Source organism: Agelaius tricolor, unplaced genomic scaffold, assembly GCF_023055355.1.
Source record: "Agelaius tricolor isolate 1412-34295 unplaced genomic scaffold, bAgeTri1.0.p SCAF_6, whole genome shotgun sequence".
NCBI lineage: Eukaryota > Metazoa > Chordata > Aves > Passeriformes > Icteridae > Agelaius > Agelaius tricolor.
Genome location: NW_027269266.1, coordinates 49,965,890 through 49,993,187, shown reverse-complemented (window position 1 = coordinate 49,993,187; position 27,298 = coordinate 49,965,890). Strand labels below are relative to the sequence as shown.

At 39.8% G+C, this 27,298-nt stretch overlaps 1 protein-coding gene across 4 annotated transcripts in view; it reads right to left on the bottom strand.

Moving 5' to 3' along the window:
* The window catches only part of TPK1 (thiamin pyrophosphokinase 1), a 311,253-nt gene that overhangs the window by 1,656 nt on the left and 282,299 nt on the right, over positions 1-27,298 (bottom strand). The window lies entirely within an intron of this gene.

Genomic DNA, 27,298 nt, shown 5'->3' with positions numbered 1-27,298 from the left:
AAAACCCAGTACTACTGTACTAAATTAATTGTGTACCTAAAATAAAGGTGCTAGATTCCATCAAGATTCTTTTGGATACACAACAGTACCAGGCAGGCTCCTAGACAGATGCCAGGATGGATGAGTTTTGGTGTTTGCCTTTGGAAGACACAGCAGAGGCCACAGGGACTGTGTCTTGCCAGAAAACACAAATTTCCCAATTTGTAGTTAAACAAGTAATTTAGTGCTGAGGTAACACATGGGTAGAGTTCCCTGAGTATAAATACTCCCAAAATAGTGCGTTAAGTGCTGTGGTCAAGCTATGAGTGTTTCCAGTCAGTTTTAAGTAGGAAAGAAGCTTAAATACTTTAAAACATTTACTGACACACAAATTATCTTCTTTTGGTTACTATATATTGAAACTTGAAGGGGGTGGGGAGGAAGAACTTTTTTGATGAACTGCTGTATAAACCCACTCGTTTAGTATCATTTATTGCTTCTTACTCAAGACTCAGAATAATACTCAATGTTTTGCAGCTTTGCATATAAAATAATGGCTCTGCAGAAGGCAAGAATTAACAACAACATGGCAGCTTAATGAAACTAAATCTAAAGCCATATTTCTTAGTGCATAAAATCAAGTGAAAATGAGAGCCTTTTTTTCCCTTTCAATAGAAAATTCTAGCCCACTAGATGGAGCCTTTTATCTTTATCAGGTTTTCTGCTGGGCAAGGATCACAGTGTGAAATAGTGAAATGAAAAAAAATGCAAAAACTGTTAAACAGTACTGCTGATTCACGTGGCCAACTGCTGATCAAATGGACCAATTCCAAGCACTTGGTTTCACACTAGCCAACATTTCAACTAACATAATTAAAAATGTATGTTTTCCATTCAATAAATGAACAGTAATTAATGTAAAAACCTAGTTTTGAGCTGGTAAAGGAAATAAGAGGATGTGCAAACCTACTGCTGCTAGGTAAACTTCTGCTGTGTCATGCATTCTGATGGAAGTTTACAAGGTCAGAGAAGTGGTAAGTTTTATTAGTTCACACCTGATCCATTCCCTTTTTTTAAAATGAATTTCAGTTTTATTTGTAAGTCCTACCAAGAACTTACATCTTGGGGGAAAAAACCCAATCTATTACAACACTCATTTTCACTACAATGCTTACTTTTCAAGAAACAGATTCTGAAGAAAACCCCCTTTTTATTTTTTACTATTTAGTAAATAGTTTTGCTATAATTGGGTACCAAATCCAATTTTAATAAAAGATTCCACACTGCGATTAAAAAAAAATCTAAAACTCAAAACTCCTGGAAATTCTATAATTTTCCAATTAAAAGAAATCTTACTTTGGATCACTGAAAGCTTTCTTTTTGACCAATAGTAGTCTCTTTAAAATCTTGATTTTGTTAAATCCATAAGTGATTACCTGAAATACCTCTCACCATTAGAAGTTTTGTTTAGTGCTTTGGTTCCAAGCAAACTGAGTTTACTGATAATGGATTGTTGATGAGAAAAATACCCAGCTTCTCCACTGTAGTTATACCATTTTTCCATTACTCTCCATTTACCAAGTCAGCGAGGACTCCCAATATTAAAAGCAAATGCCGTTCCTGCCTTTTTATGGAGGGGGAGGAAAAAAACCCCACCAATATCCCACCCACGCCCCATCCCACCCCCCCCAAACTCCCCACCCAACAAAATCTACCATGAGACAGTTTTTTATGGTGTGCCTTATGTTCTTACCAGTACCAAATTTCTGTCTGATGAATTGCAGCATACCACTTATTCAGACCTAAACATGGGCATGGAGAGGACTGACTTTGATGGGGTAGTGGAGGAATGTTTCTCTAGCAGTTTTTGTTTTGTTTAGATGGTGTTTCAATCTGCCAGGGTTTGAGAATGTTGGACATAATTTAAAAGAAGAAAACTGAGGGCATATAGGTGAGCTTCCCAAAGGAGCATAATCACAAAGATTATTACTTCTTAGACATCTGTTTTGCTGACCAAATTACATGACAGAAGAGATCTCAGTAACCACAAGACTGGCAATTTCCACTATTTTATTGCTCTTACTCTGATAATTAAAAAAAAAGTATACAAATCCTAGGATGCTATATGAAAAATTTTAATTTCAGAAGTAAAATTTTGAAAATTCATTAATCTTATGGATGTAAGAACAACATCTGGAAATGATAACAGAATGCACCCTATATTAAGGTAATTAAGTTACAGAAATAATCAAAAACCCAAAACCTAAACATTTATTTTAAAATCTCATCCCATTTATACTTCTACCCACAGTGGGGAGTTATTTTTGAGTGGCTGGTACTGAAAATCAGTTATCTTTGAGTGGCTGGTACATAAGCCTTGCTTGTAATCTTTGTGCTGCTGGCTTTCAGCCTGGAAACTGAGAAATAGTATGGCCTAATTATAACTAGATTGGAGGTCATCATGTCAAGTGCTGCAAAAATACTCTCAATATCAGGTAATTCCTCTTAATGAATGTATTCATGATCTAGTAGAATGATAAACATAATTTCTATGTTCCATTGTATTATTTAGGACACTTAAAGTTTAGTGCAGAAAAGAGAGCTAATCTATCTAAAAAAAAATATTAAAAAAAAAATCAAGGTTTCATGTGCATCTTAGAAGGTGAATTTAAGCAGAGCTTGAGGGAGGCAGTGAAAAATTTCATCCTAAACTTGTCATATATGGCAAAACCAAATCAAGACAGGGTCTCACTACTGTCACCACAAATGGCTAAGGACCAAAGACTATCATGTTAAGCATGTTCCACATGGACACTGTGATACTTATGCTATGCTGCCTTTTCTCAACTGTGTCTCAATTACTTCCTGAAATATGTAAAGTCCCACCTTGCTGGTTTCCACCACTGAAAATAGAAACAAGGAAAGGAATACAAGCAGATTGCCACCGCCGGCATGAATGTGGGGAATATTAAAATTATTAATTATTAATTAAAAGCCGTATTATAGTGAATGTAATACTCTTCCCCCTAGGCAAATGCTGCATCAAAATGATAGAAAATTAAGATCAATAAGCTGAAACACAAGCTAAAGTGAAATATTGAATCACCATTTTGTATCCTATTACAGTTTATCTGGAGAGGATTTCCCTGAAGTTCTGTTAGGAGCAAAAATCTGCATTTAAATGGAGATACATTAGTAATGCATGAGCTAGTACTTTGCAGGTCACCCTGTGTCTGCAGAACAGCAGCATTAATTTTGCTATTTACCAATAAAAATCCCAAGTAGATTGTAGACTGATCTTCCTTTCATTCCTCCTAGGTTTACACTTGTGGTTAGCCTGATTTCACTGGAGTTAATTTTGATTTACACTGATGGATACAAAGGAAAAATTGGGTGCTTGATCTCTGTGCAGTGGGAACTGCGAAACCAGAAGTTGCAAATAACAGTAATTTACAGTAAAACATGAACTATTTTCAATAGTGATACAACAGAAGTACCATAAAGGCTTGCTGAGTCTGCTGGGAGGGGCTGACTAGCCTGGTAGTCAGATTCCCTCAGGGCCAAAGGGAGTTTGGAATAAACAGAAACTGCATTGGGCATTTTTTATAACTATTGTGACTTTGGGCACCCGGTTTTGTGGCACAGAACAATGGTTTTATAATCTCAGTGCATTCATACAAGCAGACTTATGAAAGGGTTGAGAGGATATGGGAGGAAGGGGGGCCAGCAGGCAGGGCCAGGTGGCTTTTCCATCAGTTCAGGTGCTGGCAAAGACTCCTGGCCAGGGCTCTGCAGCACAGGCTGCTTGGCCTCACACTGGGGGGATTTTAGGAGGCTACAACAAAAGTTTAAAGGCTGTCAAAGCTTCACAATTTCATTTAAAAAATATATAAACAGAACCGTGTGTTCTACCCTGGATAGAAACCACCCATGTTGAGAGAGCCTTCAGAAATGCAAATGAATGTCAGAAGTTTTCAAATTTATTTCGAGCACACTTTTTTTTCCCACATATTTTTTCCAGCTTTGTAATAATGGTGGTACTGCAAGAATAGCTCAAAGTCTTCCTGTCACATCACCCGCTTGATGGCAATTAAAAAGGATTAGCTGATAAAAATGATGCTAAGAAAGACTGCTTTCTACACTAAGGTCTCTACTGCTACTACTGCTTCACCAAGATCAACAAGAATCATTAACTGTATGGAGTTTCTACAGCTATTAACAGGATTTTAGCACTACCAGCAAGATATGCTTCTGTGTTTGTTTAAAATCACATTAGCATCTTAACTTAATTAAAGGGGCCTGGAAAGTTAAACAAGGAAACTCTACATACTGTTTTCAGTAGTGCCTTTCTAGTCTAGATGTTATGATAAAGTTGTAACAGGAGTGATCTAGCAAAACCATAAAGTAAGTCAGAGTAATAGCTGTCTGGAAGACTGTTTCACTAAGCTAAAGGCAAAGCCAGGCTACAAAGTAATTTTTAGAATTGAGTTTAGCCAGTAAGAAGTAGGGTGTTTACTTAATTTTTGATGCTTTCCACTAAGTTTGTATGTTTCTCAAACTGCTAACAACTCTGAGGTGCTGTACAGGTGACAGGTACTATTAATAATAGTGTTAGAGCACTGAAGAAACAGCTGCAGAAATAAAATGTAGCTTCAGTTTGACAGTCCCTGCTGTAGAGATTTTGCATATAAGCTAGACAAAATAACTTGTTGCTATTTCGGTCTGTCTCTACTTAATGTTGTGAGATAAAGAACACTATTCTCATGAGAAAAAGGGCAAGAGTAACACTGAGATGCATCAGCTAATGAATTGTCTTACTGCTAACTTGTCCATAAGACACCTCATAGCACATATCATCCTATTACATTGTCATCTTTAGAGGCATTACTTCGTCACACAAAGCTGAGGATGGCAATCTGGTGCAACAATGAAACCTGAGATTAGCTCAAAACAATGGTGTTCTGTCACAGCATTTAGGTCTGAAGCTCTGGTTTGACATGACAGCAAAGTACCTAAAAATACTTGCTATTTTGAAAGCTGCTACACTGTCAAGTTGATATGATGCATGTGAAGTGAAATCTACTGAATTGGTTAGAGAAAGATATCCAAATGATCCTAGCAATTGACCACAGACAGTGCTGCAGAAAGGAGTGAAATTCCCCCTACATTTCTCATGACTGGGCTGTTGGAGACAGGGAGGAGAGATGGGAAGAGGAATCTTCCCATCCCAAATCTTCCTCACCCAAATCTCAGGTCTAGGTGACTACACCCATGTACTCAGGCTTTGAATAGCATAGCACCAGAAAAGTGTTTCAGCACAAGTTTTTCAGGACTGACCAAGATCAACAATTCACCTCTAGCTACAGTAATTTTCCAGCATTTCATATACAAATTAAAAAAAAACACTCTCTCACAAACCCCTACAATCCTTCAACAGGTTTTAAAGTGTGATATTAGTTATGAACAGAACACAATTATTTTTCTCTTCTATTCTTTGAGCTCCTGCTAAATCCCGTCACATTTAGATTACTATATTTGCAAGAAGAAGCAGCAAAAGAGGATTTTAAAACATTCATAGCATTTTTTAGCTTCTGTATGCATACCATTGTTCCCATCATTTGCAAAAATGTGCAGACACAATGATTATTTCTGTATCAATCAAACTGGGCCTGTAGGTGAAATATTGGTATATGGATATTTGCTCAGTAAATACCTACACATGTTGGGTGAAATGGGGTTCTCATTCAATCACTCCACGGAGGAGAACAGCAGCAATGTCATAAATATTTCACAACAGTCTTGGCCAACTGCTTATATCACCTACCCCTGTGTAGGACGAGTCCCAAGCAGCAAGTCTCCCAAGAATTTAGCACTTCTCTGCTTTCTGTGATGGGAATATGATTTTCCTAAGGGAATTGATCTAAAGCCAGTTCCTTAGCCAGCCCTGAAAAACAAATTTAAGCAGGCTGTCTTCTTATTGCTGCTGCCAGCACTAGCTCAGCACCATATCCAGAGTCCTGTTCTGCTGCACACATTGCTCCATCACTGGGCTTCAGTGTCAAAATTAAATTAAATATGATTTGACAAAGCTCTCTAAAATCTCAGTTCTTAACTCCAACATGCAAAGTTACAATGGCAAAGATCAAAGTAGACCTTCTGAACTCTGGGAGGGTATATTGGGTTTGCATGGCCAGATTTTGGTAGCAGGAGGCTACAGGGGTGACTTCTCTGTGAGAAGCTGCTGGAAGCTTCCTCCATGTCCAACAGAGCCAACTCCAGCCAGCTCCAGAACAGATGCACTGCTGGCCAAGGCTGAGCCAACCAGAAATTATGGTAACACCTCTGTAACAAAAGATTTGAGACAGGTTAAAAAAAAGTTATTGCACATAGATATAATTGTGTTCAGAGAGGAATGAGAATGTGTGAGAGGAACAATTTCACAGACAACAAGGTCAGTGAAGAACGAGAGGCAGGAGGTACTTCAGGTGCCATATCTGAGATTCCCCTGCAGGCTGTGGTGCAGACCATGGGGAGGCAGCTGTGCCCCTGCAACCCATGGAGGTCCATGGATATACAGAGATCCATCTGCAGCCTGTGGATGAGTCCCAGGCTGGAGCAGGTAGATGATCAAAACAGGCTGTGAACCTGGGGTAAGCCCATGCAGGAACAGGCACCTGGAAGGGATCTGTGGACCCATGGAGAGGGGAGCCCATGCTGGAGCAGGTTTGCTGGTAAGGCTTGTGACCCTCTGGGGCACCCATGCCCAAGGACATGCTCTGGAGCAGCAAGTCCTTGAAGGACTGCAACCTGTGGACAGGGACCCAGGCTAGGGAAGTTTGTGAAGAACTGTAGCCTGTGGGATGGATTCCTGGAGAAGTTAGCAGAGGAATGTCTCTGTGGGAAGGACTCCATGCTGGAGCAGGAGAAAGGCTCCTCTACCTCAGCACTGGCAGAAACAACTTGTGATGAACCAACCATAACCATCATTCCCTGGCTCCCCGTGCTGCTAGTGAGGATGAGGTAGAGCCTGAGCAGGAGGGAGGCGTTGGGAGGAAACAGTGTTTTTACAATTTATTTCTCAATAAATGCTGCTCTGATTTTATTACTAAAAAAATCAGTGCATATTACTATATTACTTGGGGATATTATTTGGGATATTACTAAATTAATATCCCCAAGTTCAGTCTGTTTTGCTCATGACAGTAATCAGTGAGTGTTATCTCCTGGTCCTTATAAATGAACCTTTCACTATATTTTCTCTCCCCTGTCCAGTTTTGGATGGGAGTAATAGAAAGGCTTTAGTGGGCACCTAGCATCCAGCCAGGGTCAACCCACCACAGAGGGGTCCAACACATTGCATATTTATGACATTTATGACATTGCATATTTAAACCCTTCCCCTGCCAAGTCCAGCTCCCACCAGAACTGACCTCGTTCACAGCTGCTCCATTCAGACTCCTGGGTGGCTCCCAGGAGCCCCACACCCTCTTGACCACCAAGAGTTACTTGCTCCAAGACCTCAGGCAAGCTGCCAGACCAGAGAGACTACTGCAATGTGCCAGAATGGTGGACCTGGTGCTCAAAGAGCTCCTCTGACCACAGGGAAGCAAACAGCTGCCTTCACCTCTGAGCAATGGTCAAGGTGCAAAAAAAAGATACATGCCCTGCCACACTGAATCCCAGGACAGCTGTTTGCATTATGGCTTGCCCAGGGCAAGGGCATCGCCAGGCTTCAAAGCAAGCTGCAGCCCCTCTGAGCTGCTAGCACAAATAACAAACTTCAACCAAATTAAATCCCTGACAAACAATTTTATTATGCAAGCTTTAACAGAGAATGGCACCATTTCCTAGCAGAGTTTTATGTAAATATGGTATTATATTTACACAAAAAATGAAGAGAACAAACTGGAATATTCATCCTTATGCACAAAAGGCACCCTTAATAAAGCAGCTGTGCTTTTGTCTGAAATATTTTTCTGGAAGGGGGTAATTATTATTTAAAAAAACCCACACTGATCTGCTCCTGACAGCTCACAAGGTACATGTTAATCTACTTGCTCTCCCTGACAGCTGATCTATTCTAGGCACACATAACTAACTAATAAAGAGTATTATACTTCTGATAGAAAAGTAATTCCATTTATCTTTACCCTTCCTAGCAGCAGTGCTTCCTCTCAGTGTTGGGGAGGGATGCTGTATGAGGTTTCTAAAATGTGGCTATTTTCACCCCTACTATTGCTGTATAGTATATTCTAAGCATATATCTAAGTATAATTTTAAGTATATTCTATACTTAGAATTTTAGATTGCTCTGCTTTTTTGAGAAAAAAACCAATTCGACACATATAGCATCACCCTGAGGATGAAGCAAAAGCAGTTATTTCTGTTACAAAATGTCCCCCTGCATGTGAACAACTAAGCTTTTTGATTTTTCATTTTATTACTTTGCCTTTCTGTTAACAAATAATTAACATGATTACTAACACCCTATGTACCTCTAATGTCTATACAATTTCAATTACAAAGCCATTACTGCTGCTTATTAATTCTATTCCATTTATCTTCAAACTGGCATCTTAAACTTAAAACATTTGTTGACATTCATGGAACCGCAGCTCCTCCAAACTTGCTCATCGGAGTCCAGCACCATTTATGTGTTGCAACCCTTGAGACAGAACATGTGATTCGACAGGAGACTGCAAGCTATACTGTTTATAGCTCAGAGGCACTCAATTGGATTAGATGGCTCTCCATGTCCTCCAAAAAATAAAGGATTGCTTTTGAAACAGTGCTGCCCATTGCATCTTTCGATCTCCCTTCTTTCTAATCTTTAAAGTCAGCTTTTCAGAAAAAAAAAAAATCCAACGAAAATGTAACTTATGACACAGCCCAGCCTATTTTAGCTAGTATTACCCACTTCTTCCACTTCACCCACCATTAGATCCCTTTGCTTCAGGAAGGCCATGGGAGGGGTATCTGCCATGTATATGAATTAGTAAGTCATTGCATATGGCTCATTTAATGTTCCTGGCTGTTTGCTTTTACAGTGGCTTTTTTCGTGGATGCAAGGTTAAAATTTGTTACTGATGCTGCTGAATACAAACAGCACCTATATAATGTTTGTCCCAAAATGAAAAAAGAGATTTGTCATTAGAGGCAAATCCTAAGTCATTGACTGTCAAAAACTTCATTCAAGTGGAAAACTTGCTACTGAGAATCGGTTAGCTGGCTGTGCACTCTTGAAAAAATCTGATTGATTTCCAGTAATGATTTCCAATATGAACAGTGCTCTTCATATTGGTGTGCTTTCTCCTCCTGACCTGAAAAGCCTTTTTAGCCCTGCCCCCACCCTCATCTCCCCTCTGCAAACCAGCTCAGCTACTCATCCCTTTCATTCAGAAACATGCCATGCACTTCTGGGCCCCCTGCAAGGATTCAGTGGCTTGGGGGATCTTTTCTTTGGCTTCTTCTTCTCTAGAGAGGAGTGCCTCAGCAGGGCTGCACCAAGCTTCCTGCCCAGGCTGAGAGGAAGGAAAGGCTTCTGCATTAATCACACAGCGCCGTGTCAGGCACTGCCCAGGCCAGGTGGTGTAGGCCCTTGGACCCAAAATGCAGAGCCTGAATGCACCACTAAATTAATGCAGTGCTACATGGTGCAGTCAAAGACATTAAAGTTTAAGAGTGCAATTGATTACATGTAGCTCAACTTTCAAACACACTGGTCAAGATGGATTGCAACAGTCATGCCATGGCACAGTGATGCATGTCAGCAGGCTCCCAGTTTTACTGTACAGAGGACTTGACATTGGCTTTTAACTTACCAATAAACTACCCTAGCACACTGCAAGAAGTGGGAAGGAAAAGGAACTACAAATCCAACAGTCACATGTAAAATAAAAGACTACACCAACTACGCTACAGCTTGTGTGCTGCCAACAGCACTTGGTGTTAAAAGAACATGATGGCTGCAATTGCCAAGAAAGGAAATATGTCCTCAAACAGCCTATTTTTTTAGGCTCATGGAGCTTCCATAAGGTTAATCTGTCTTTAGCCTAGAATGTTCCTTATCTTACCTGAAATTACTGTCACATTAAAACATTTGTAATTCCTCATTAATTATCAGTGTCTGGGGCACACTGTAGGAGAAACATTCCCATCAACATCTAAGAAAGATACATTTCTGAATTATATTTTGAACTCAAAATTGAAGTGGTGAGACACTGGAAGAGGTTGCCTAGAGAAGTTGTGGATGTCCCACCCCTGGAAATGTTCAAGGCCAGGTTGGATGGTGTTTTGAGCAGCCTGGTCTAGTGGGAAGTGTCCCTGCCCACAGCAGTGGGGTTGAAACAAGACGAACTTTAAGGTCACTTTCAAACCAAACTGTTCTATGATTCTATGAAATATGATTGTATCTTATTTGACAATCTTATTGATTGTTTTTGCCATCCTGGCCATTTGCTGTACTCAGTATTTTCCACCCTTTCTTTTTGTTTGTTTGTTTGGTTTTTTTTTTTTTTGTTTTGTAGTCACTTCACAAAAAAAAATATGATACATAGCAGAATTTCATTGACATAAATTATTTCACTGATTGTTTAAAATCACTAGATGTGAAATTCTTTTTTATTTTGCAGATATGGAAAATTTTGGTGAAAGCAAAATTATCTCAGAGGAAAAGCAAACCTTAAATTACTATTACAGATTTCTGTTAGTTCTAGAAACAATGCTAGCAGCTTAAATTCCTCTTAAACTGACATCTTTCTTAAAAGTACTGAAAAGGATAAAAAAATAGCACTTTTTGCTGTACTATTCCAAACAAACTACAACACCCAGAAAACACCCCATCTCTGATGTCTATGTGATTAAAAAGTAAACAGAACTACCTAAGAACATAGTGACATATCTGAAGATTAATCCTCAGATATTTCAACCAGACTAGACACTTTATAATTAGCCAAATGCAGAAGTCTCAAAGCAAGTGAGCCCTACAGCTCTATTCCACCTCTTGGAAGATGTGAATATAGGCACATATTCTCCTTAATATCACAGCTTTGGAAGGATATTACTACATATCACTACAAGACATCCAGTGATGAGGAAGAAGTTGGTGTAACCCTGAGATAAGCCTCAGAACCTAGAGATGTCTCATGCAAGCTTTGAACCCAACGTCAAGCCTGGTGATCTCTGAACAGATACATCTACTTTGTAATTTAAGGCATGGCCACCTACCAAAAGGTGTGTCTGTTCCAGAATAGGCAGCACTGCTCTTCTACAAACAGGCAGGCTTGTTTCAAGAACGTCAAAATAAAATCTCATGTGTGCCCACTACAAGGCAGCCTGAGACCAAGGGAAGCACTTCACCATGAAGCCCAAAATCAGCAAGAAAGTCTGATAAGAGCTTAGAGCTTACTGGAGGGTGGATTTAGAAAACACTGAGTTGAACACCAACATTTCCAGGAAGACCTGGAGAACCTTGCAAGTTCTGTACAGAACTGATATTGATGAGCCTTGCAGCACCAAGGTCAGGGCACAGCAAGAAGTTTGTCATGTCATGTGCAGGAGTGGAACCTGGATGATGCAGATTTTGAAGGGCTTATTTATAGCTGCTTAAGCATAAAAGAGATCAATAAAGTATCATGTTTAAAAGCTGTGAGCAAAAATGTAGTTATACAACTTCTAATATCACTGGCAGCCAGGGAAATAAATCTCTGCTGCTCTGAAAGGGTATCCATAAATAGCCATAGCTTTCTCCAGCAAAGCACAGGACCTTTAAGGAAGGCCAGAATACTGCAGGAAGCTCTTACTCAATTATACCTGAAGTTAGTCAGCCATGAAGGATGGCTTACACAAGTCTCACAGAAAAACTATACTGGAAATGGACTGAGAGCTTTGAAAACAATGCTTCAGAACAGAAAAGTCCCTCAAATCTATCATTTTGGGAGAGGGAAGGAAAACTACCAAAGATTTAACAGTAGAAAAAACATGCCTTGGAAAGCTTGCCTTGCTGTAGCTGTCTAAACTCACTAAGTGCAGCTTTCTTAGCCTAACCTCTGCTGCCCACAGGTAAATACTCCTGTTAAGAAGTTTTGCTCCCTCTCTTGAATCATGTGCTTCAGAAGTCGGGGGATGCTGAATGCAACACTGTAATCTGTAGCACACAGAATGGACAACATCAGTGATGCAGTGCAATGAGCCATTTCCCCCTCCCTGCTGTGATTAATGGTGTGGACAGGAGGTCTGCTGGCCGAGCTCACACACGATTCTGGCCCTGGAGGCATGGCCTATATAAAGCACCCTGTGTATGCTTGCATGAGAGATTGGCAGGCAGAGGCAGCTCTGGGAGCCTTTGTTATTGTCCAGTTTACTCCTTCCTGAGCTCTTCCAGCTTGCACAATCTGTGTAGCCTCTGGGAAGGCAGCTTTAGAATTGGCTTACTTGATGGAAAAACTTGATGCATATGATGCAAAGTAATGTGACAGTGACTGACAGCTAGGGGAGAAGAGCAGGGGAAAATTGAGTTAAGTTGGGTATTGTGTGAAGAAGCAGAAGGGAGAAGGAAAAGAAGGAGAATTCCTCATTACCACAGGACGTGTACAGTGGGGGAGATAAGAGTTGCTGGGTTTTATAATAATAATCACATTATTAAAGTCAGTTAAGTTGACACAAGTTTATGATGATATAAATAGTACTCCAGTGATTACTGGATGTTTTTCTTCAAAACTTAATCTTCCCCAAACAGAAAACAATTAATAAGTGTAGGAGGCTGACAGTGTACTCCCCTTTCACATTTGTGAACAGGCCATGTAATGTGAATAGAAACCCCAGGGTCTGGTCCTATCTGCACTTCCACTGATACACTGTGCTCCTCATGTGTATATTTAAGACGAGTCAGAACTTGCCTGCCAGCTTCTCATTTCCTTCTCTTATAGTGAAGTCAGTTGTAATTTTTAGTGAATGACACAATTACACTGCCAGGTACCAGGCAAAAGTGCACTGATGCTTTAGTGCTTTTTGAGTTTGGGTCTGAAAACAGAAGAAAAGGCTATAATTGATTCTATCAGCATGGCAGGGCTTTTTTTGTATTGAAACAAAAGTTAAAGCACAGAGAAACTTCCTTCCACTAGAAAAATGAACTTGAAATGTAGAGTCTCTCACTTTTTGTCTTTAGGAGAGGTACATTCCCAAGAGACATCCTATCTTAGTTTATATCTTCGTTTATCTTCAGCAGACTCTTAGGTTTTGGACCACTGGCATGAAAAGCTGAAATTCTGGGGAAAAAGAAAAAGGGAGGGGCAGAAATTATAACAACTTGAAACTTGAAGGCACTTGTGGCAAAACTAGAGATAGCGATTATATACCAACGAGGAAAGGGGTTATTTGAACAAATCCCAACTGGCTCTTATTCTTAGTTATGAGTAAAAAGACCCTTTTCCAGAACTCCAGGAGGCATGCTAGAAATCACCACTTGTTGCTGCTTTTTGGAAACTTTGGCAAGTGTCTCATAGGAATATGCCATGCTTGCATTCAGCCTAAAGGAACTCCCATCATTAGTAAACAGGTTATGCTGTGGTTTTCCTCCTGCTGCCTATATGCAAGCAGCTCAGTACAACAAAGTCATAGGCAATAAGGTTAGGAAATGACATGCACAGTAGTTGTCTGTCTGCCACTACAGAAACCTTTTCTTCCAGAACACAAACAAATGGTTTGGGGATTTTTTGTTTAAATCCCAATATTCTACAGTTACTAATACCAGACCACATACCACAGCACACTCATTTTGATGTAGCATTAATATCAGTATTTTAAGAAATTTTGCATGCAATCATAATGCACTAAAGCAAAACATCTCCTCAAAACCTTTTAATTGCTAAGGGGACTAATTTCAGGATCTATCCCTCTGAAAATACTAGAACTCTGTAATCCAGGGTCATCTCTGCAAAAGATCTGCAAGTCAAGATGGGTCATGACAGGTCAAACTTTGAATATATTTCCTGCTTTGGAAACACCTCGGGTGTCTCTCTATCATTCCTTAGGGATATGGGGTTCAACTAGTACAAATCTTCAGGCCACTTGAGTACATTCACTACCATGTTCAGGGACAGCTGCAACTGCAAGACACATGCACACATCTTTAGTGTAAATTCATATCTAATTTGGACCTTATCTACTCAGTCTACTTCACTGCTCATTTCTTCAGGCTACAATTCAGAGGAGAACTAGATAATGTGCTTAACTCACACTTACCATAGAAACCTCAGCAACCCCCCTGTGTTGTATTGAATTGAAGCCCAAAGAACTCCTTTTAAAACTTCTGATCATATAAGATGATGGAAAAAAGACAGAGAAATTTGCAGCCTCTCAAAATAACATATGGACCCCACAGTGTCTTTAATTATGGATATAAAAAGCTTTACATTTTGGATTGCATACAGAACTTCAAAACCAAAACACCTTTGCTAAGAAAGATCTAGTGTTCAAAAAGTACTCAGTCTTGACACTATATGAGCTCCTTCATTTTTGTTGCAACTTCATTATGAAGGAGGAAAGTTCCTTAACTTGTTTAACACGTTAAACCAAAATAGGGTTGGTCTGACCCTAATGGCAATGAGCTGATTCTAGGAACACATGAAAGTCCCTTGCTACTTTTCAAGAAATAGTATTAGCAAGAGTTATCTTTTCCCCAATTTCTCAAACAAATACCTCTTTTCTATCCATCCTCTGCAAAATGAGAGATGTATGCTTAGAAATTCATCCTATGAAGTGTTTAAGACATTCTGATGGCCACAATTTATCAACATAAATTACTGTACTTCACAGCAACGCTCCTGTCATAAGAAAACACCATGTGCCCTAAATTGCCTGCTGCCCTCTCCAATAATCAGCCTACTTTTTAAGATCTAGAGATTTGCTGATAAAGGACACTTCAGTGCATACAGCGACAAAAAAAATTGAGTTTCATACACATCACTGGAAATGTCCACACACTGCTCTATTAATCTTTAGATTGGGGTCATTTTTCTCTTGAGATGTGGTAATAGATTACTTCAAGAGAAAATGGGGAAGAGCACCCAGACAGGGGCCTACTGAATACTAAGCAAGTTCTCCTCCTTCTATTTTGGTCTAATCCTAAAATATATCTAATGACCAAAGCTGCTGTTAACTCTGTACCAACCAAACTGATGCAGGAGCACATGATGTTTAGTGTCATCAGCCTGCCCCTGCATCTCCTCAAGCACCCTGTGCTCCTCTTCTCTCCCTGATCAAAACACATTTTGCTGGTTCCAGCATCATCACTCACCTGCCCAAGAGCTCCTGAAATCCCATACCCAACCTGCTTTGCAGTTCTTTTTTTTTATTTTCTCTGGGAATCAAAACCTACTCTCTTCTGGATAAGCACTCTGATTACCTGTCTTTTCTCCTGTGGCCATTCAGTCTCTAAGTTACAGTATATAGCAAAGACTTTCTCTATCTCATTCCTCAATCCCTCTGGGTGAGTCCTCTGCATGGTACCAGACATTGAGCCCCATATTTAATGTTCTTTTGTTTCAGGACATTTAAAACTGCATGAGGAAAAACATACATGAAAGTGCCTGGGAGTAAATTATGAAGGGAAGTGCATCATCTTCTACAGCACCTAAAAATCAGTCTTGATTTTTATAGTATTCTTCCCACGTGTGAAAATTGTGATTACCAGCAGCATAGGAAATGCCCACCACTGTCTTTAGAGGCACACTTCTCCATCCACAAAACAGAAATCAGTGGAGTGCCCTTTGTGCAAATCACAGAACAGTGTGAGTTGGAAGGGCCCCAGATGGATCAATCAAGTCCAGCTCCTAACTGAATGGCCCATAAGGGGATTGAGCCCATGACCTTGGCATTAATTGCATCATGCTTGCACCAAATGACCAAGAGCAAGGGTATTGTGCCTTTGCTCCTGAGGGTACAGTCCTGTATCCTTGGAGGATCCCTGCTGGATTCCTTCTCACTATTTCATTCTGCAGCCAAGGAGATGGTCCACCAGGGTGGAAGAAAAGCACACTGGGCTTCACCACTCCTACTCAGCTGAACTGCCTGTGGGGCTGTGGCTAAAGGCATAAACTAAAGCAGTGCCAAGCTGCTGGCATCCAACCTGCCTTCTGAGATGGCTCAGGGACCCCTGCACAGGGAAGGACAATTCAGTGACACCACTGCTTGGCATCTCTGCAGTTCCTCAAGTATGTTTGCACCTCCAGGGAGCCTCAAAATGAAGCTCTTCTGATCTATTTCTGCCTGCTCATGGTAACCTCAGAATGCCTCCTCCTGTGTAACGGGAAATGCACCGGCCATGCGGAGATTAAAGGGCTCTGGATTTCCCCTGCATCTTCCTCCTTCTAAGAAATCAATGTAAGATTTTCTGTTATTGCCCACACAGGTTTCCCAGGACACACACCTTTTAAATGATGACAATGTCTTTAAAGTTTTAGGCTCTGCATTATCAGCTAAGAAAATCTATGAAAAGGGTGAACACATTTTGAGTTTTTTGGGCCAATGCGGACTGGACTTTATTGAGAGAGAAGAAAGGTATTTCTATGAGGAGCAAGTTAAAGTATTACCAGGTATGCCCATATATAATGGGACTGTATAACACCAACCATTTCGAATATATTCTCTATTGGTCCTGCTCTGTTTCAATCTTGAACCCCAAAATGTCACTTGTCCTGTTAGAGACTGTTACAGACCCTCTGTGATATTGATGGCATCTGCTTCACACAGCCAACAAGCCCCCAACATCACAAGACAGCTTTAGAAGGGGAGATGTTCTCACTATACTTTATCACAAACAATGTAAACTTTTGCCTCTCCACACTCTGAGAACATCACCCCAATTTCACAGCAAGGATGACTTGCTCACTCCTACTGTTTAGATGCTACACACCTTATTTTGCATAACCTTCTCCCTCCTTTTCACAGCTTGTGCCAGTCTCATAATTTCATGGAGGAAAAAGAACTTTGCTTCTTGGGAGAAACTGCACAAATGAATAATAGAAGTCCATACTTTAAGCACCTTGCAAAAATAGACACTGAGAAAGATCCAGCACATATTGGTCCTACTTGGATGCTAAACCACAGGCAAAGCAGTTTTTGGCTGGCAGCAGTGATGCTGAGTGTCTGCACACAACCCTTTGAGCATCAACTTTGAAAGTTTTTTTTCACTAAGTGGGTCATAATTTTTGTTCCCAAGTCACTGCGCAGAGACAAAGAAAAAATCACTGGGGCATCCAGTGACATTATGGGGGATAGGATGAAGGTAAAATGACAGTGCTTATTTCTTCATTAAAGCAAAGCATCTGCCACTTTGTTAATATTCCAGTATGCCCTGCTCCCAGAGAACTGTGAAGGCAGCAATGATTAAAGGCAGCTCCCACTGGGGAAAATGCATGTTACACTGACCTCAAAAGTGTAATTCAAAATTTATGCTGCTGAATGGTCTACACTCTAATCTGAGGAACCATCTGTGTAGATGTAGGTACAGTACATGCACTGTCTCAAGAGAGGCACCCTGGACTTATTGTCAGCGTGACAGGGAACAAAAGATGACGGTCCACTGCCAACCCCTCTTGCCTAAAAAAAAAATTTGAGTGAAGCTTATGACCCAGGAGGTAAAAGGTTACTGAACCTGGTCCTCAGAGAGGCCACTGCCCTGACCCATCAGCTGTAATTGCTTAAAGAAGCCACCACAGGCTGCTCAGGGCCGTTTTGCTGTAAATAGGCAGCTGTGAACACAGGAGACTACAGTGGCTTCCTGCCAAAAATCTGCATTTTAATAACTTTGTAATTGCATATTTTTGCAATCTGTTGACTCTGACTTATTTTAAGAACATCCAAAGAGTAAAACGGTATCACCACCAGATTTTCTGGTACTTTAAATTTCACAATGAAGTTTGCATCAACTCAGTAATTACTGTGAATAATTAATAATAAAGGTTATAATGATGTGACACATTCTAGTGAATCCCTGAAATTTAGGATGTTGAAGTGATAAAAACAAAATAAAAATTAAATTCAATAGTAAATATTAGAAGAAAAATAATTAAATTCCATAATTAAAAAAACAGATTGCAAATCCAGCCTGGGTGATGGTGTTGCTATCAAGCTTATGTAATTTCATTAGAAGTGATTTGCTTTAAAGATGAAAAATAATTTTAGCAAAAATGGCTGTGATCCTGCAAATGCCAGCATCCACAGGCTTAACCATGCATGTGAATAGGCTAATGCACAATGGGACCACTTGTGTGGAACTGTTTGCAAGACTGAGGCTCTAGTCAGAGTTTGCACAACAAAACACTTAAAAAAATTATCCATCTTAATAAAAATAATGTGGAATTAAGTCCACTTTTACTTGGTTGTGCTTTTCAGATTAGTGCTATGAACAATATATTTGTACAGGATATGGAAGAAGTTTCAAATTATCCAAGTCCCTTTGCTTAAAGAAACAGAGTCAAACATGTTCTGGCTCACCTTAGCTCACTGTACCTTTTCCATCCAATATTCTGAAACCATGATCCCTACAGCAGACTTCCAGGGAGGGCCACAAGACACCTAGCAGTATTTCTTTCATGTACTTACAGGCTGAAATTAAAATTAAATCTATAGCTTCCAAGACTAGAAGCTATGTAAGGAACCTCCTCATAATAAAGCAGACAGGTAATTATAACTTAGAGTGTACATCTCCAAAGGTTGGTCAGGCTGAATGCAATCTGACTGGCTCCTTTTCTTCCCTAATCCTGAAAAGTAGCAACAAATGCCCCCAGTGGGTCAATTTGCCCCAGTATATCCTGGGAAGGACAGTGAAAGGCTGCCAGAGCTATGATTAGCTACACCAGTTCAGCCAAAGAGGTGTTGGGCTTTTTGTTGCCATCCTTCCCTCCGCCCCCGAGTTGTCATTCCTTGTCATTAGAGCTTATTTCCTCAGTAAAGGTGTGTCTGCTAGCAAGAGAGAGAAAGTGCTGGGTGACAGATCCTGGTGACAGATTTGCCACATATAATGATATACAGATGTGATTTTCATTCTGATTTGCAAAAGGAAATGCAGTGTTTTTACCCAATTCTGAATAATGTAAAAAATGCAAGGATTTTTTTTTACCCTGAATACTTAGCAATACTTTTCTTGAAAGCTTAATGTAATGATTTCTTTGTTTTCTCATTAATTTTTTTCCACAGCCACTACATGTACCTCAGCTCTCCAGTTTGAAACAGTATCATGTAGCCCCAATGAATGCACCAGAGAGTGAATGAAGTATTCAGAGAGAATAAACTAGAGTTGCAAGTACACTGGTCACTAAATACAGAAGAATAAACATAAGATCCTAGAAGGAGGGCAGCCATCGTAGATGAGACAGATTTATGATACATGTGGAATGCAAACTCCTCTCACCTTCCTAATGTCACAACTTGTCTAGTGGCAAGGGAAACACAGCAGTTGTTTCATCCCCTTGTCAGCTCCAAGAAGCAACCTGAAGAGCTTTATTCACTTAGAAATGAAAAGTAATACACACTGAAAGACCATACTTGAAACGTTCTCCATCACTCACCCACTATGAAACCTTCATCACCAGGCAGCAACTGCAGCACTTTCTAGCAGGGGCCTCCAGTGGCTGCTTCAAGGCTCAGCAATGCCATAGGAGGAAAGTAACACTTAATTTTACTTCTTTATTGGTGGGTGGGAGGGATGGGAATGTAACAAATGACCCCTGACATAAGGCATTTCATGGAGAATTGACCAGTTGGGATTAATGGCCCTTGGCTGAATCTGGGCTATAAAATTTTTCAGCCAGCCATTAATTTTCAGGAAATGTTCTATCCCTCAGCCATTATTACTTAAATAAAAACATATATTGTGTATATGGTCAAATCAAATTACCTCTAGAATTTTGTCAAGCACAGATAAGGGTGTAAATTTACTGTGTTATTAGGGTTTTTCCTTTTATGCTCAGATAACTATAGTTTGGTAGTGGGAATGACTCTTATAACATGCTTGGGGAAAACACCCTTCCTTTGTCCTTGTGTAAAGTGATCACATTAGGGATTAGTAGCTGGGATTAGAAGCTGGGATAACTAATTTTAAAAAAAATCATCATCAATTACCTCAATTTTTTCTGTTATGATCATGAAGAAAAGCAGTGTACATATACTCACAGATGTTCACTGTAATTACACTCGATATGTATATTTATCACACAAAAATATATACAGTACATCAAACACATGGAAGGTGGTGTGGCATTTTTGCAGTGAATTTGGGCTGAATATATTAATTATGCCCATGAAAGCTGTAATTGCATAGTGCAGATCATCCTAAAGAAAGGCTAATAAAACTTTCCCACCACACACAGGAAACTGCACAGTGCAGGAGCACCAATTTATGAAAAGGAATTTAGCAAACTTTTATGGAAGCTATTGCTTGCAAGACTGAGTCTGTACTTCAGCTGCCATTGGTGAGGCCATACAGTGATTTGAGAAGGAAGAAGACTATCACCAATAAAATTTTAGAAGCCTTTATAAATGACTGATAATAGATTTTCTGTACAAGTGCCTTAACTTGAAAATGTCAGGGTAAGGTCTGGACCTATGACAGGTATACAGTCCAGTATAGTTAGTATTAATGTATTATTTTACCAATAGAGAGAAGGAATTTATAAGCTTACAAAGCATCTACATAGGGCCAAGGATGACCCACAGATAAATGACTTTAAAATCTTGAATGCTTTTTATGTATACAGAAGTGATGTTCTCATCTGGAGATGTTTTACCTTTATGAGCTGCTCTGTTTTCCTCCCAGAGAGCCCAGCACAGTGTGCCTCAGGCTGTATCCTTATGGGTGGCCTCACTGGGGACATAACAGAGGGTGGACTGGTTTTGAAGTGACAAAGCTAAGAAAGGAGTGCAGAAGCTCCAGTCACCCCAGCAGCAATGGGGGACTAACGCCATTCCCTGTCTTTGAGGAGCAGCAGGGCTGGACATCCAGCCCCGTGGTGTCCCTCAGTGCCTGAGGCTGATGGGACCTCTGCAGTGCATGCCAGTCACCCCAACACCCCTGAGGGAGGCACTGGGTTCTGCACTATTTTTACAATGCCACTTGCAGAAAATGAAGGACATTCTAAATCCACACAACGGAAGGACAAATACCAATCTTATTTATTCTAAAATGTGCACTACTTCATGTCAGCTTGTGGGCATGCAGTGCCTGGGCATTGCTCCTCACCTCCCTGCATCAGTGCTGAGCTCCCTGGCACCCTCAATATGGTGCCCTTGAGGTGCTCTGACCATTCCTCTTCCCTCTCACACCCAGCCTTTGGTCTTCCCCTTGTCTCCTGGGAGGGCTGGCAAGTGTAGCCATGATATTTTCTGAAAAAATCCTTTCCTTAGGATTTTTTTCTCCTGAGAAGCTGAGAGGCCTCAGGAACAAAATGTAAACAATGGTTATCTGCTGCTGTGGAATGCAACAGGTGGATCCATGATTGGTCTCATGTCGTTGTTTCTAATTAATGGCCAATCACAGTCCAGCTGTCTGGACTGTCTCAGTCAGTCACAAGCCTTTGTTATCATTCCTTTTCTATTCTTAGCTAGCCTTCTGATGAAATCCTTTCTTCTATTCTTTTAGTATAGTTTTAATATAATATATATCATAAAATAATAAATCAAGCCTTCTGAAACATGGAGTTAATATTCTCGTCTCTTCCCTCATCCTAAGACCCCTGTGAACGCTGTCACAGGCAAGCTCTTGCCTCATCCAGTTACCACATTCAGCCACCTCACACTCCCTTCCCCACACCATGAAGTGCTTTGTCTTTTAGCAAAATAACAACATGAATCTTCCAAGCTACTCAGCACCTGCAGTTTGTCAAGTGAGAAGGAAGTCTGCCCAAAGCATGTGCAGACAGGGCTGTTCTAGAAAGAGTTTCAGCTTTCCAAATCATTTGCTATTCCTAATGCCTTCCACAGTGGTCTGCCTCATGCCTTGTTAGTTCTGTAGATTGCAGAAAGACTTCCAAGCAGCGTGATATTAAATGCTCTAAAAGATGACAAAACCAGGACGGGGCCCAGTGTAATGTGAGCTTTAAGCTAATACACAATCAGTGAAATAATGACTTTTACTGCCTCTGCACTTCATGGCAACATTTGAAACAAAGGAAAATTAAGCTTGCATGATCTGATTCACCTTGGCCTTCTTCAGTCTTGTACTTAATGTAGTCACTGATATGCAAACCAATTTTATCAAGTCTCGAGAGATTATTCTGGCTGGTACTAATGACTGAGCTAAAAAAAATCAGGTTTGATCAGACTCTGATGCTGAAGAACTGCACATTCAGCTCTAAATTTGTATTTCCTGGCACTTACTGCCCATTTTCTGTGAACTCATACAGCTGAAAAAAAAGTGCTTTGTAAGGACACAAGTCTGGACAAAATTTACTCTCAAATCCTGTCCATATGAGAAGACAGCCAAGATCTTCTTTCCTTTTTCACACTTTGTACTGAAATGAAACTTTTTTACCATACTGCATTAGCCCATAAGAGAATCAGAAAGCAAATATTAATTTCTGCCATAAAAGCAATGAGCAACTATAGCAAATATTTTATATTGTAATTTCTGTAATCAATACTATAAAAGTTGGTGAAAAATGCACCACCACCTTAAAACACACTGAAACCTGTAATGAAGTTTAATAGTAATCATAATGTTTAATTCACCAAATGGATGGAGCATAAGAGATCATCCACTGTGAAAAATACAATTCAAACATTCTTAGAACCCTAGAATAATGCAAAACCAATAGAAAATAAAAGTATATTTATATGCCACAGATTGAAGTTCTTTTCTGAGTAGAGAAAAGGCAGGAAGACTCCATGAGGTGATATTGCCATGTTCTCTCGGTGTACAAACAACTTAAAAACCAATTAGGTAAGAAGATTCATACTTTGCTTTCCCCCCCCCCCCCCCCCACAAACCAGTATGTCTTATTAACATTACAAAGAAAGGTATCACCTAGGAGACAGAGCAAACAGCAATGCTGTTTAAATTAATTCTCCTTTTAAATTTTTAAAAGGAAACTGTTTTCCCTAGCTGTAACCCTTGGCTAATGCAAATCCACTTGCTTCTGTTGCTTCATTCTCCTTGCTTTATTTTCCTATGTCATTCAATATATTCAATTTGTTTTGTAAGACTGAGAGCCTTTAGAAGCAGGTATTATGTATATGCTATATGTTCATAGAATACTTCTTTAAGCCTTTTTTATAGCTTCTAAACAAGCTTCAAAGCCTTGTTTGTAGTCACAGCAATGACTGAAAAATGAAATTTCATCAGCTCAGAAATATAATCCATGAGATGCAACATAGATAGGTATCCAAGTAGATAATTTGATTTTAGAAGTAAAAATCCAATACTTCCAAAAACTTCAGTAGATTTTTTAGTAATTTGTGCTACAACTAAACAAACTAGAATGGATTAAGGGGTGATATTTCCAGGACTTTTGGATATTTTTATCTGAAATGGTTGTTAAACATGGTTAGCAGAGGGAATTTGTTAAGTATTTCTGAAAAATCAGGACACTTAGTACAAGGCTTAATTTTGGCTTGTAAACGTTTTGGTCACAGTGGCATAGAAAATGCATAGTTAGGGGAAAAATATCTAATACCTTTTTCAATTTAAAACCATTGTACTATTATTCTCCATTTCAGCCTCCAAATTCTACTCCAAATTCCTTATGCACATGAAAAATAACACCAGACACTGAGAAGCAATTACCAGCTTCTGTGTGATGAGTCCTTTATGCTTGTAATTAATGTGTTTTAGCTTAACAGCAAAACAAATCTGAAATTAGCAAGTATATTTTTACACTTTCTTTGCTGTACCACCAGGCAGCCAAAGAAGAGCTATATCAATATATCTTCTCATAGTTTTCAAAGTTTTTTGGTCTAGGTTATAAAATAAAGATGGTGGAGGAAAAGAATTGTCCGTAATGCTTTGAATGGCATGATGATGTTGCCAGCTTGAAATGATTAGCTGCTCATTAATACAATGCTGAAGTGATTTTTCCTATGTCAGTCCTCACATTCATGGATTTTGCATACACACATACAAGACATGAAAGTATATCACAAAATAAACCAAAAGCACCATTAACAGTATCATCTAGTCATAATTCAACTGATGCTGATGAGAATTTTTTGCCTCCTGTTTTACTTGTACATTAAGATATGATTTTAAACACTTGCACAGGAGCTATTTTTTCTCCCATTTCCTGCCTCTTTGGTACTGAGGTGTTTTATTCAAACCCTTGAATTACGATTCTGTGAATGGTTTTGCCTTTGCAATGTTCTGGACCTGATTTTGTATTGTGTTTATTTCAGCAGTGATGAGAGGTTTTTGTCCAACACAGCTCAAGTTGTGGTGATGCTGGTGGTGATTCAGCCCTGGTGTCTGAATTGCTTTGAAATCTCACTAGGTGAGAAACAGCACAAGCTTGCTTGATCGTGGTATTCAGGCCTTTTTGTTCACCCCTGACTGAACAGGCACTGTGGTGAGGATTTTGATTGGGAAAGAGAAATTTTGAACCAAAACCCTGCAGTGAGATGTGGTCTCAAGAAAAGTTAACAAGTTCTTCAACACAGTAAAGATAGATTGCTGCTTGTCAGTAGCCCTGTGATCCACTTAGCTGAGGCATTAAAAAAAAAGAAAAAAAATTTGCTCCTTCTGCTTTCTGATGCTTTTCATCACTCTTTATGTAGGAAAGTAAATAGCTGATGCTAGCCCAGCACCTGGCCAGTCATTGCCCTGCTCATAAATCAGAATAAAGCAAACATCACTTTCTCCACAATGTAATCAGGACACGAGTTCCCAGTGTATGGTGCTTTCAGCTGTCAGCTTTCCGTATTTATCTAGTTTTTTGGAAATCAATCCTATGCAATGTGAACATGGAGAGATGGAAATGAAGAAATTTGCACAGTATCACTCCTCAAGTTTACTTATCTTGTAAATCCATAAGGCACCTCTCATGCTCATGTAATGAGCATGTTATAAATAAAAAAGAGAAAGAAATCACCTCTGCAAAGTAAAATCAGCAAACAACTCTAACACTTTTCCCCTAGTAAATGCTAGGAAAATGCAAGGAAAAGAGATCGTTCCTTCTTAAATATTTTAAGGCAATATATTTATGAGAGCATAACTCATTGAGTATGCTTCCAGTATTAAAGACAAAACCAGTTTTCCTTAAAACTCATGCTATACTGGAAAAGAAACAACAAAAAAGTTATTTATGGTAGACCAAAGGGTTTCCCACATGGAATCAGACCTGTATAAATAATGCCATTGTATCATTGAGTATTAATTCAGTTGCAGCTTTGCCTGTAAGTGACATATAGAGCAATCTATTTTCAAAGATAGTTTGCATCAGTTGTGACTTGCTATTTACTTCCAAATGATGAAACTTATGGTTCAGCTTCCTTTTATGTGGCCCAAAGAAGATTTGGAGATAAGCAAAGGAAGGACCTCAGGACTTCAACCAGTGTCAACAGCCAAAAATGTGTATATATTTTATAACACTTTCATAAACTCTTTAATACTGTTTTAGCTTTTACTTTTTACTTGCATCATGCTCTAGCACCTCACAAACAAGCACAATACAAATGCATTCAAATAATGAAACTTCCTCTAATAGTCCCAAGAGTAAATATTAATAAAATTTTCTTTAGACATCTAATTTGATGTCTAAATAATTCTAGAATTGCACAGAATAACCCCAGCACTGCCTTGCACCATGGAGGAACTGACTGCCTAACTTTAAAAGCTCTAAATCATACCTAAACTGGAAGCATAAAGAGATTCGAAACAGGTAGTGGAGATGCCCTAAAAGAGGTTTCTGGAGGACACTTCTAAGCCACTGATGATTCACTGCTCATGACCTTCTTTAAGATCACAGATCATGAGCATATTGAAATGGAAGGCCCAACAACAGCAACAGAGAGAATTGTAAATAATTGCAGTGTCCATCTTGAAAGTGAAGTAATTCTCTTCATAACCTTTAAACTGACCTGAAACCTGTATTCCCAAGAAGGATAGGCCAGCAGTGAAGAGGGGGACATGTTCTTCTCTATTGCAGCTTACATTTCTCATTTCAAGAGATTTCAGCTTGGTGTCATCCAGAGGGGCAAATTTCTAGGGGGGGCAGACCACTAAATATCTTATGCTAAGAAATAACAGCTGATATTTGCTCTTGCCACCTTACCTGCAGATACTGTGGAGTGGAAAAATGAAGAGAGAGCCAAAACACAAGTGAAGTTTAAATGAGACTGGTGTGAATCATGACTGCAATAACCAGCTCACCTGGGGCATGTCTCCTATGTGTAGGCAGGAGCTCAATCAAAGCAGTCTGGTATAAATGATGTGATTTTAGAGAGAATGACTTAAGCTAACTCAACCTGGTATGTGAACAGTTTGTGTTGATCAAAACCTGGAAAAAAATCAATACAAAATGAAAATTCCACTGGTCAGGCTTTGAGTAGTGGCAGACTCTGACATTTAGATCCGCACACTGCAGGCAGACATCTCTTTTCAGGTACAGGCCTGTCTCCAAATCAGATGCTCATTTCATTCACCTGCTTGGCACAGCAGGCCTTTAAATTGACTGTCCCTTACTTCCTCTGGACACAAAAATAAATCAGGTTAGCTCAGCCCGACAACTGGAACTGCTAAAGCCAGCCTGGCCTGCAGCAGATCAGGAACTGTTCAGGTGCCCTGCTCTGGCAGCAGTGATGGAGCAGCAAGTCCCACAGAGGAGGACGAGGGAGTAGTGATGCACCTCTCTCATCAGCTTGCATCAGGTCCACAGGGGCCACAGCCTCAGGGGAAAATGCAAGGGTCCATTTTAAGGGCCTGCTGTGCTAATCCATCATGATGGGACAACCTCAAGACTTCTTCCTTGTTTGCATTTGGAGCCTGGGTAAAACAGACCAGCCTTAATTCCCATGCACACAGTCCAGGTAAATGCTTGAAACCCACAGACAACCTTTAGTGAAAAACTCTCTTTTTCCAAAAAACCACAGAAGTACATAAGCAAGAAGCTCTAATTCAAATCAGCAGGCTGCTCCATATTCTTATGATGGGTGAGCAATAGAGAGACCCTGAGCTACATATGTGAATTTCTCTAATATCACTCTACTAATCCTAGTATGTAGGGTACTAATTATGCACAGAGGGTTTTAAAAAAGTCCTCGTTAACAAATGAGCAGCATATTTCCTGCAACAAAGGGTCTTTCAATACTTTTCATGTTCACATCACACTACCTG